This window comes from Panicum virgatum, chromosome 8N, assembly GCF_016808335.1.
Source record: "Panicum virgatum strain AP13 chromosome 8N, P.virgatum_v5, whole genome shotgun sequence".
Taxonomy (NCBI): Eukaryota; Viridiplantae; Streptophyta; class Magnoliopsida; order Poales; family Poaceae; genus Panicum; species Panicum virgatum.
Genome location: NC_053152.1, coordinates 42,569,834 through 42,581,976, shown reverse-complemented (window position 1 = coordinate 42,581,976; position 12,143 = coordinate 42,569,834).

The window sequence follows — 12,143 nt, the reverse complement described above, 5'->3', positions numbered from 1 at the left end:
GAAACAATTAGTACTGCCTGTTAACCTAAAACTTGTAACTGTTTTAAAAACATCTTAAGTCGATGGTTACACATCGGCTGTTCGCTTCTCATATATATTTTTACTAGCCAACTCAAAGTGTTGGCTTCTTCTGTCCTCTTTTTTTTTTACTGGCCAACTCAATGTGTTGGCCTGTCATGATTTTTTTTACTAGCCAACTCAACATGTTGGCCTTTCATGATTTTTTTTACTGGCCAACTCAACGTGTTGGCCTTTTCATGATTACAGCCAGATGGATTTCATCGGCTCTTGTTACTCGCTTTCCCACATGCTCGGGAAATACTTCTTGAGATGTTGACCATTGACAGCGACAGGAAACTTGACACCGTCCAATTCCTCGAGCATGTATGCATTCCCAGGCAAAACCTGATTAACCTTGTACGGCCCGTGCCAAGTTGGAGACCACTTGCCATATTTTCTATCTTTAGTTCCCAATGGCAATACTGCCTCCCAAACCAAATCTCCAACCTGGAAATTCTTTGGCTTGACTTTCTTGTTGTACGCACGAGCAACTTTTGCCTTATTTTCCTTGATCTTCTCCAATGACCAAAGCCTTAGCTCTATCAGGTCCTCCACGTTGTCATTCATCAAGGCTGCATACTGTTCAGTTGTCAGATCATTCTGGAACTCGACACGCCTTGATCCGGCCGTGATCTCCCAAGGTAACACAGCGTCTTGGCCATAGACTAAATGGTACGGCGTCGTCTTGGTGGACCCATGACATGAAATACGATATGCCCACAAAGCTTCTGATAACACCTCATGCTAGCGCCTAGGATATTCATCGATCTTTCTCTTTATGAGCTTGATGAGGCTCTGGTTGGATGCTTCAGCCTGTCCATTAGCTTGGGCATAATATGGAGATGATCTGATCAGCTTAATTCCCATGTCATCGGCAAACTTCCTGAACTCCTCTGATATAAAGACCGATCCTCCATCGGTCGTAATAGTTTGAGGAATGCCGAACCTGTGAATGATGTGTTCTTTGACAAAGCTGATCACATCTTTTGACACTACTGACCTCATGGGTACGGCCTCCACCCACTTTGTGAAATAATCTGTGGCAGCTAAGACCCATTGGTGACCCTTGCTAGACGACGGGTTGATCTGACCAATCATGTCCATGGCCCAACCTTTGAATGGCCACGGTTTGATAATAGGATTCATTACTGATGCTGGCACTATCTGAATTTTGCCAAACCTCTGACATGCCTGACACCCTTTGTAATATTTGAAACAATCTTCAAGCATAGTGGGCCAGTAATAACCCAATCGCCTAATCAGCCACTTCATCTTATGAGCCAATTGATGAGTACCGCAGGCTCCTTCATGAACCTCATGCAAGAGCCGATTTGACTCTGAAGGTCCCAGACATTTAAGCAGTAGTCCTTCCAAGGTCCTGTAGAACATGTCATCCCCTATCAGAACATACTTCATGGCCTTGAGTCTTATCCTTCTGGGTGCCCCCCGAGCCGAATCCTTCAAATAATTGAAGATATCGGCTCTCCAGTCTCCGGGTTCTAGAAACTGAACCTCCACGTCAACTCCATCGGCTGTCTCCCTGTAGCCAGAAGCCATATGTGCCAAATCATTGGCTTCATTGTTCAGAGTCCTGCGTATCCAGTGGAAATTGATGTACCTAAATTGTGACATCAACTCACGGCACTGCATCCATATCGGAAAAAGAGCCTCGCTCTCACATCTATATTCCTCCGTGAGCTGAGAAATCACCAGCTTTGAATCTCCAAAAATTTCCACTGCTTCTGCACCAGCTTCGAGGAGTAGTTCCATCCCTTTGCGAACGGCTTCATATTCCACCAAATTATTGGTGCATGGGGCAGTCATTCTGATGGAAAAGGAGTAAGTCGCACCACGAGGCGAGACCAACAGAATTCCGACACCGCACCCATCATCACAAGCCGATCCGTCGAAGAACATAGCCCAAGCATGAATAAATAATGCAGCAATATCAGTGCTGATCCTGTCTGCAACAAGATCCGCCAGTGCTTGTCCTTTGACCGCTTTTGCAAGCTGATACCGAATATCGAACTCTGACAATGCAAACATCCATTTTCCAAGCCGGCCTTTCAGGACAGGAGCCGACAGCATGTGCTTTATGACATCCGATTTGCATATGACAATTGTTTCCACCGAGAGCAAAATATGACGAAGCTTTGTACATGTAAAGTATAAGCAAAGGCAAAGCTTCTCGATTTCAGGATAGCTGGTCTTGGCGTTTAACATGCGTCTGCTGAGGTAGAAAACCACCCTCTCCTGGCCGTTGTGCTTCTGGACTAACACCGAAGCAATGGAAGTGTAACCCATGGATAGGTACACGTAAAACGGCCTATCTTGCTGAGGAGGAACCAACACTGGAGGCTTTGACAAATATTCTTTGATTTCATCGAAAGCTTGCTGCTGTTCTGCCCCCCAGCGAAACTCGTCATCGGATTTGATCTTTACTAAACCCATGAACGGTTCGATGCGCCCAGACAGATTAGAAATAAATCGTCTGACAAAGTTAATTTTACCGATGAGCTTCTGCAACTCTTTCTTCGTGGTAGGCGGCTTCATCGTCTTTACAGCTTCTTGACTCTTCAGGCCGATCTTGATTCCCCGTTCATGCACTAGGAATCCCAGAAATTGACCGGCCAATACTCTAAAGGCACATTTCTTTGGGTTCATTTTGAGCCCAAACCTTCGAGTCCGTTCCAAAACTTGGCGCAGATCTTCTAGATGCCCCCCAGCTGATTTGGACTTGACCACGACGTCATCAATATAGATCTCTACCAGTTTGCCGATGAGATCATGAAAAATATAATTCATGGCACGTTGGTACGTTGCACCTGTATTTTTCAGTCCGAAGGTCATTACCAAGTACTCGAACAAGCCGACCGCGCCTGGTACCCTGAACGCGGTCTTGTTCACATCTTCTAGGGCCATGAAGATCTGGTTGTAGCCGGCATTACCGTCCATAAAACTCATCATTTTGTGGCCGACAGCTGCATTGATCAATGTCTCTGCAACAGGGATCGGGTATTCGTCCTTTGGCGTCGCTCTATTGAGATCTCTAAAATCGACGCAGACACGCCATCGGCCATCCTTCTTTTGTACCGGTACCACGCTAGAGATCCATTCTGCATACCGGCACGGCCTGATGAACCCTGCATCCAGCATCTTCTCCACCTCTTTCTTGACTTCTTCTAGGACTTCGGCCTTCATCTGACGTGCTCGTTGCTGAAACGGCCGAAACCCTTTCTTGAGCGGGAGCCGATGCTCGACGATGCTTCTATCCAGACCGGGCATCTCGGTGTAGTCCCATGCAAAACAGTCTCGGTACTCTTTCGGTAGTGCAATCATCTCCTCACGTAAGACCGGATCCAACTTCTTGCTGATAAATGTCGGCCGTGGCTTATCCCCAGGACCGATGTCAACTTCTTCCAAATCATCAGCTGACGTGAACCCGTATCCGAGCTTGCCGTCGTCTGAAAAACCAGCTGCGAACGCAGGCGAGTCCACGTTATCCTCAAGATCAGCGACAAACACAGGGAGATGACAAGAAAAATTATTTGGCCAACCGCACGGGTTGGCCGCTTCCATAATTCCATTATCATTCGAAACCAAATAGTCAATGAGTGGCCAACTGCCAGAGCAGGCCATCGTGTGTACATGATGTAACAATTCCGAACCCAAACATGATTTTTCTATTTTTTGGGGCCGGTCGCTGGGACCGGCCTCTCTAACTCTATTACATACCGTGGCATGCCAGGATGCGTCTACTCTGTGAGGCCATTTGATAAGACCAGCCTCAGTCCGTTTTTTGTCGCCTCGATCCGATCACAGTCTTCCAGGGCGATCCCTGAGATCGGCTCTTGTCCTTCCGCATCCCAGGCGTTCATGTCTACAAGCGAGACTTCGCTGGAATCGTCTGCAGGGACCATTTCTACTTCATCGCCGTCCCATTGGACGAGGTACTGATGCATTGTGGAAGGGATACAACAGTTGGCGTGAATCCAATCCCTCCCGAGCAATACTGTGTACGTACTTTTGCTGTTGACGATGAAGAACGAAGTCGGGATCGTCTTGCGGCCCACTGTCAACTCCACATAAAGAACCCCCATTGCCTCTGATGGTTGTCCGTTGAAGTCATTGAGCATCACATTGGTCTTGATCAGATCGGCAGAAGAACAACCCAATCGGCGTAGCACAGAGTACGGCATCAGGTTGACTGCGGCGCCAGTGTCGACCAACATCCTGTTCACAGGCTTGCCGTTGTTGAAGCCCTTGAGATACAATCCCTTCAAGTGCTTGTATCTTTTCTCCTTGGGCTTCTCGAAGATGATTGGCTGTGGGCCGAGATCCAGCTGTGCAACAGGCAAGTCCTCCGATTGGGGTGCTCGAAACTCCGATGGGAGCACGAACACCATGTTCACATCAGCTGATGGCTTCTCATCGGCTTTTGTCTGCTTGGGGCGCCACTCTTTTCTGGGAGGGCACCTTTCCTCCCTTCGCGGTCGCCTGACTTGCTCCGCGAGATCTGGACGCGCCTTCCTCAGCACGTCAAGGTACTTTGCTTCTGCCTCTTCCAGATTGCGCAAGCGCTGCACTCTGCGCGTTTGCGAGCGATTAAGCCCGTCAGGACACCACCGTGGACGATGGTACCTGTCTTCTTCTTCTGGCTCGGAATCACCCCTGGATGGCCACCTCACACGGTCATCATGATGTGTTCTGGGCCCTAAGCGCTGGAACACCGATGTTTCGTCCTGCTGGCGTCTTCGAGGCCTGCACTCCAAGCAATCATCTATAGTAGGCAATCGGCTCATGCCGGAATTCCAACAGTACCTGAAGAACGGGCAATGCCAGTGGTTGCGTATAGCCTGGCATCTCCCCAGTGTCCTTCCTGAGCGGTGCTCGTACTCATCCTCTTCCGATTCGTATCAGCGGCACAACTTGTACTGGTATTTGTATTTTTCTAGAAGCCGATTGGAAGCTGGAAGCTGGTTGCGGATGTGACGCACTTGCTCTTCAGTCACATGCTGCTGATCCAGCTTGCGTTCATCCTGCGACCGTTTGCCAGAAGCGGCCTCTCTCCTCTGCTTGTCATGGCGGCGCATGGGTCCCACCAAGTTGATCTGGAATGCCGAATCCTGGCCCTTGGATCCGAAATCTGACAGCTCCACCATGTTAGCTTGTGGGAAGGGCATCGTGTCAACCTTCATCGTGTGTTGAGCCAGGATTAATCGGCCTTGCTCGATAGCCGATTGTATCTGACGACGTAGCTCCTTGCATTCACCCGTGGAATGAGTGAACGAGTGGTGCCATTTGCAGTACAGTCTTCCCTGCAGCTCTTGTGCTGTCGGTAACTTGTGATTCTCTGGGAGCTTCAGCTGTTTTTCTTTGAGGAGCAGATCAAATATCTGCTCTGCTTTGGTCACGTCGAAGTCGAAGCCCTTCACAAGCCCCTGCTGTTTGACCCACTTGCACGACCACTTCTTGCTCCTCGCCAGAGTCATCAGATTCACCCTCCTGGGCCATGTTTACATGGCGCTTGAACTTGTCCTGGTACAGCTCAGGATGGTAATGTTCGTATGTTGTAAGCTTCTGCACCAAGTGTGCCAGAGATGTGAACTCCAACTGAAAAGCCGCATCCTTGATCGGCATAGCGAGTCCCAGGACAGCCAGATCGACTGCCTTCCTTCTCTGTGATGTGCGACGAGTAGCATCGGTTCTTGACCTCCCTGAAGCGCTGTATGTATTCTGACACAGTCTCTCCTCGCTTCTGCCTGACTTGGGCGAGGTCAGCAATTCCAGCTTCAGTAGCCTCCGAGTGGTACTGGGTATGGAATTGATCTTCAAGCTGCCTCCAAGTTCGAATCGAATCCGGAGCCAGTGATGCATACCATCCAAAAGCTGGGCCTGTAAGAGATTGGCCAAAGAACTGGACCCTCAACGGATCCGACACTGAGATCATCCCAAGCTGCGTTAAGTATCGGCTCACATTCTCTATGGAGCTGGCTCCTTCTGACCCGTTGAATTTGGTGAACTCAGGGAGCCGATACTTGGGTGGCAATGGGATCAAGTCATAGTCACTTGGATACGGCTTGGAATAGCCGATCGCTTTCCTCTTGGGCAGGATGCCGAACTGGTCTCTCAGTATTGCACTGACCTGCTCCACACTAAGAACTCCTGGGGCCAATGGCTCAGCACTCGGCCCAGTAGCGTACTTTGCCAGCCACGCTTGTTTCTTCGCGTCTGCTCCAGAAGCTCCTGGGTTTACCATCTGCACCGAGCGTGTTGGATTGACGCTGTCAGGGATGTAGGCGCACGTGTAGCCGTGCGGGATCTCCTTGGGTGGCTCGGTGAGGAATTGGCCTTCTCCAGGATCACCGTTAATCTTGTGGACGACGTAGATCGGCGAATTTTGTGGTTTTGGAGCCGCAAATGAGAACGGCAATACCGGTCTAGAATGCAGTGCAGCTTCCTCTGTGTGACTCCCCAGGGTTAGCCTCGATGGAGAGTACTGGTTCTTGATTATCTCCTGGATGACGCGATGCGCCATGCGCTCGAGTTCGTTCATCAGGCTCTAAGAGTGCCGATGAAATGCATAGGCCACCATGTAGTTCATCTCCTGACGCAGGGCTCTGGTGCGCTCTTCTGATGGCACAGACAGATCTACGTTGTCGAGAGCGCCTTCTGGTGAGAACCCCTTCCACCTGATGCCATGGTTGCGGGTCCTCTCAAAAGAGCCGATGAGATCGGCTTCCAGCAGAGCTTTGATCTCATCATACTTCTTCTTGTGTTCAGGAGAGAGCTCTTCATACGTGACGGGCTTGGGAGCGGGTTCTTGATCTTGAGCTCCAATCATTGTTGCAGTGGATGTTGTTGCCGAGAAGCGTCCCACCGGGCGTGCTTGAATGTGTTGTCGGTCGAAACCCACCGGCGAGCAGCGACAGGCAACACGAAGAGCCGGGAGGTCGCTGGGGCGCTGGCAGGCACTGCTCCCTCATCGACGGCCCGCAATTCCGTCACGCGCCCAGAGATTCCGTGGAAAGCCGGGCGTGCCACCTGACCTATACCCGATCAGGAGGGTGCAGACGTGCTCCAAACAGTTTCCTGCATACAAAGACACGTGTAAACGTAAGTCCGAGCCGTGGTCGGCTCCCCGGGACGACTCTTGCATCGACTTTAAAGAGCCGATCGAGCCCCGGTGTCAGGTTGGATCTGTTTGCATCCGGATGTGATAAATAAAGCAAATAACTGAAAAGCTACTTCAATTAAATCTAACTAATCTAATCCATGATGGTAGCAGCTTCACTGCTAGATCGGAACATCCTACACGTGAGTAGGCCTAATGAACGTAACAGACAACTAAACCATAACCCAAAACAGAGGCCTAATAACTAGCAAGAGCCGATTCCCGGAACAATCCCTATCAGGGCTAAGATAAAGCATCTACTACACCACCGGATCGTCCAACCTGTTTGCAAGGCCTAACCTATCAGATATTACGCAAACTCTTAAGATAAGAGCAAACCATAACAGATCAGATCTATTAAACTTAAAAGAAGCAGGGTGTTGCCTCTGTGCAACTAATTCTATGCAACAAGAACTAGTATAAGATTAAAACGTGACTGCACAGAGACAACATGATATTCGTAGACGATAAGCAACGAAGCACAATAGATCTGCTAAAAGCCATGCTACGAACATCAAGATAACTAGTACTACTCGCCATAAAAAACGCTTCAGTACGAGTAATACCAAGATAAAAGTAAGAACAACGCTGCCCTGATCGCAAGAAGCGATCAGGGCAGCATGGCGCTTACTTGGATGAAACCCTAGGATTAGGGGTGGCGATGCGCCGAGAGTTGTTGTTTGCGAGACATGATGACGCTCTCTCTTCATGAATAACATAGGGTACATATTTATAGTCCGGAGACTTGGGAAACAATCTAAACTAATCTTGTCCTGATCGGACTCTATCTCTAATCTTAAACTAAATCTAAGGATACATGGCCCATGTGGCCCAAATGCTCACGCAGGAGCCGATTTACAAGTCTTCTTCAATCTTCTGCTTTAAGCCTATCTTGCTTTCGGATCATAAATTAATTCTGTTAATTTATGGCGATAACACCCTTCTACTTCAGGACGTGCTGGAAGAGCTTCACAACCCCGTGGCACCCATGTACGAGACAAGGCACTATGAAGACCCAGCGCTCGGTGACTACTACGTCACTCGGGTCCACATAAGAGTGGATACTGGGTCCCGAGGCATGATGACCATCTCCGCACACGACTCCTCCACACCCATGGCGACCTACCGTGCCTCAGTCAGCTATGCCGTCAGGAGGGCTCTCTCGTCTCTCAACCACACCAACCGCCGAGACTTGGAGAACTCAAACTATCAGCATCTTCCTTGCCGTGCTCATGGGACAGAGTATACGGAGTTGACACTTGGAGAAGACGAGGAGACCCGCGTCAATGTCATAGTGCGAGCTCTCGCCTGAGTCGACACGGACTTAAGGAGCGTCATCAACCAGCTGGACGACACCCAAGATCGACTGAGAGAAGCTCACCACAGGATTCGCCAGCTAGAGGCCCAGCTTGCAGGAGAGGCACCTCCACCTGTTCCAGAGGAGGATCCCCCGCTTCCCGCCTTGTCACCCCCGCGCAAGAGGCTTCGTTTCGGCGACCGTGGCTACCAGAACCGTTTCTATTAGATGATAGGCTTAAGAGTTTAGGTTGAGTCTTGTAAAGAGTCTTTTTTTTTGTAATCGCTAGTTCGTGAATGTTTGTTTAAGTGTGTTAGTTAATCAGTGTATTTCAATGCTTGGTTTTGTGAACATTTGTGAGTTGGTTTTTTGTAATGATTGCGGTGTAATTATGGAGTGATGACCATAATTGCACCAAGTTTTTAATAAAGTTAGCTAGTTAGTAAAGCTTGGGGTTATCTATTTTATTTTATATTGTCTCTATCTCATCCTTGCACCTATATTTTACCATGATTATTTCATGAGTCTTACTTGTCTAACCGGTCAGATGGTGAACACCAGGTCTGGATCAGGAGTTGATCAGCCACCAGTGCAGCGTCAGAGAAGAGGCAACAACCAGCAACCCAACAACATGAGTGGAGGCAACAACCAGAACAATGGGCCACCGCCGCCACCACCAGTAGGGATGGAACAGTTCCTTGCTGCGCAGACACAGCTGTTGCCTCAAATGGCCAACGCCATGGCCAATCTACAAGCTCAAGCGAACCAAGCTCCAGTTTCACAGCCGTCACAGAGAGATCGCCACCGTGATTTCATGAGTCACAGACCTCCTACTTTCTCCCACTCACCAGATCCTCTTCACGCCGATGACTGGCTCAAGACCATTGAGAAGATGTTGAACATAGTTCAGTGTACAGACAGGGAGAAGGTACTGTATGCTGCAGGTAGATTGGAGGGAACTGCAGCAGACTGGTGGGATGTTATACCACTGCCCATGTTGATCAAAACACCATCACCTAGGAAGAGTTCAGGACTCAATTCAGAGAGCACCACATACCTGAGGGTTTGATGAAGCTGAAGAGGCAGGAATTCCTAGCTCTGAAGCAAGCTGGAATGTCCGTAAGTGAGTATCGGGACAAGTTCATCCGGCTGTCCCGCTATGCCTCCGCAGACGTGGCCACAGATGGGCAGAAGCAGGACTACTTCAGGCTAGGTTTGGTTGCACCCATCAGATATCAGTTGTTGGTGCACAGGTTTGAAAGCTTCCAGAAACTGGTGGACAATGCCATCTCCGTGGAGAATGCTCGCAAGGAGATGGGCGAGCAGAAGCAGAAGTTCGAGTCACAAGGCCAGTCTAGCAACTCGCGCCCGCGCTTTGGACCCCCACAAGGAAACCAGATTCGCCCAGGAGGACAGAATGCCAACTTCGGGCAGAACCAGTATCAGTACCCGCGCCAAGTTTAGCAGAATCAACATAATCAGCAGTCGGTGCAATGCTTCAACCCCCAGCAGACCGTCAGAACACTCCTGCCGGTACTCCTGTGAGGAACAACAACACAGCCCCTACTGGGTCCACCATGTGTTTCAGGTGTGGTGGACATGGTCACTATGCCAACCGTTGTCCCAATCCTCCTCAGAACACTCCTGCTCAGAACAACGCTAGCGGACAGAGGCAGACTACGCAGCAGCAGCCCAGGAACAACAATCAGACCCCGCAGAGCAACAGAGGACGACAGAACTACATCCACGGCAGGGTCAACCACGTGGCTGCAGACACCGCTCAGGAGTCTCAGGACGCTGTATTCGGCATGTTCTTAGTCAACTCAGCCCCTGCATCAGTTTTATTCGATTCTGGAGCATCGCATACTTTTATATCTACTCAATACATGGCCAAGCACTCCATACCGCTTTGCACCATGCCTAGAGCTATGCTAGTAAACTCACCCGGGGGAAATATGAGAGCTATGTACCAGTGCCACAGAATTAAAATTCAGATTATGGGTAGAGAGTTTGATGCAAGACCTATAGTTCTGGATTCGGATGGAATTGATGTTATCCTTGGGATGGACTGGTTAACCAAGCACGATGCTGTTATTCAATGTGCCAAGAGATCAGTGCTCCTTACCAGCCCAGCAGGTGAGAGGTTTGAGTTTGTTGCAACCCCTCCAACACCAGCAGATTGTACGGTGAACCAGATGAAGGCTGCTCTAATAGAGGACATCAGGATAGCATGAGAGTACTCATATGTGTTCCCCGATGACTTGCCAGGTATGCCACCTGAACGTGACATTGAGTTCATTATAGATCTTTTACCTGGTACTACACCTATTGCTAAGAGACCATATAGGATGTCCGCTGGTGAACTAGAAGAACTTAAGAAACAATTAAAGGAATTGTTAGATAAGAAATTTATTCGTGCTAGTTCATCGCCATGGGGAGCCCCAGTGATCTTTGTGGACAAGAAGGATGGTACACAGAGGATGTGTGGGGACTACAGGTCATTAAATGAAGTTACCATCAAGAACAAGTATCCGTTGCCTCGTATAGAAGATTTGTTTGACCAGCTGAGAGGAGCCAAGGTATTCTCCAAGATCGATCTGTGGTCTGGGTATCACCAGTTGAGGATACGACCGTCGGATATTCCTAAGACCACTTTCACTACCATATATGGGTTGTATGAATATACGGTTATGTCATTCGGGTTGACCTATGCACCAGCTTACTTTATGTACTTGATGAATAAGGTGTTTATGGAGTATCTCGACAAGTTCGTAGTGGTGTTCATTGATGATATATTAGTGTACTCCAAGAATGAGGAAGAACATGAGGAACATTTGAGGCTTGTTTTGCAGAAGCTCAGGGAGAAGCAGTTGTATGCTAAGTTCAGCAAATGTGAATTCTGGTTGAATGAGGTTTCATTTCTTGGTCATGTCATCACAGATGGAGGAATTGCAGTTGATCCCAGCAAGGTCAGAGATGTGTTGAAGTGGGAACCACCTCAGACAGTGTCAGAAATCCGGAGTTTCTTAGGACTCGCAGGCTACTACAGAAGATTTATAGAAGGCTTCTCCAAGATAGTGAAACCCCTTACCTCACTACTGGAGAAAGGAAAAGAGTTTGTATGGTCAGATGAGTGCCAAGCCAGTTTTGAGGAATTGAGGAGACGATTGACCACAGCACCAGTGTTGGCTATGCCGGATATCCACAAGAGCTTTGATATATATTATGATGCATCCCGGCAAGGACTAGGTTGTGTGCTGATGCAAGAGGGACATGTGATTGCTTATGCGTCTCGTCAGTTGAGGAAGCATGAGCAGAATTATCCCACTCATGACTTGGAATTAGCAGCCGTGGTACATGCTTTGAAGATATGGAGGCATTATCTGTTGGGACATAGATGTCAGATATATACTGATCACAAGAGTCTAAAATACATCTTCACTCAGAATGACCTCAACCTGAGACAGAGAAGATTGTTAGAGCTCATAAAGGACTTTGATTTGGAGATATACTATCACCCCTGAAAGGCTAATGTGGTTGCTGATGCTTTGAGCCGCAAGAGCCATGTAAATGCAATGAGAGTCAGCCAGCTGCCTCAAGAATTGTGTTGGG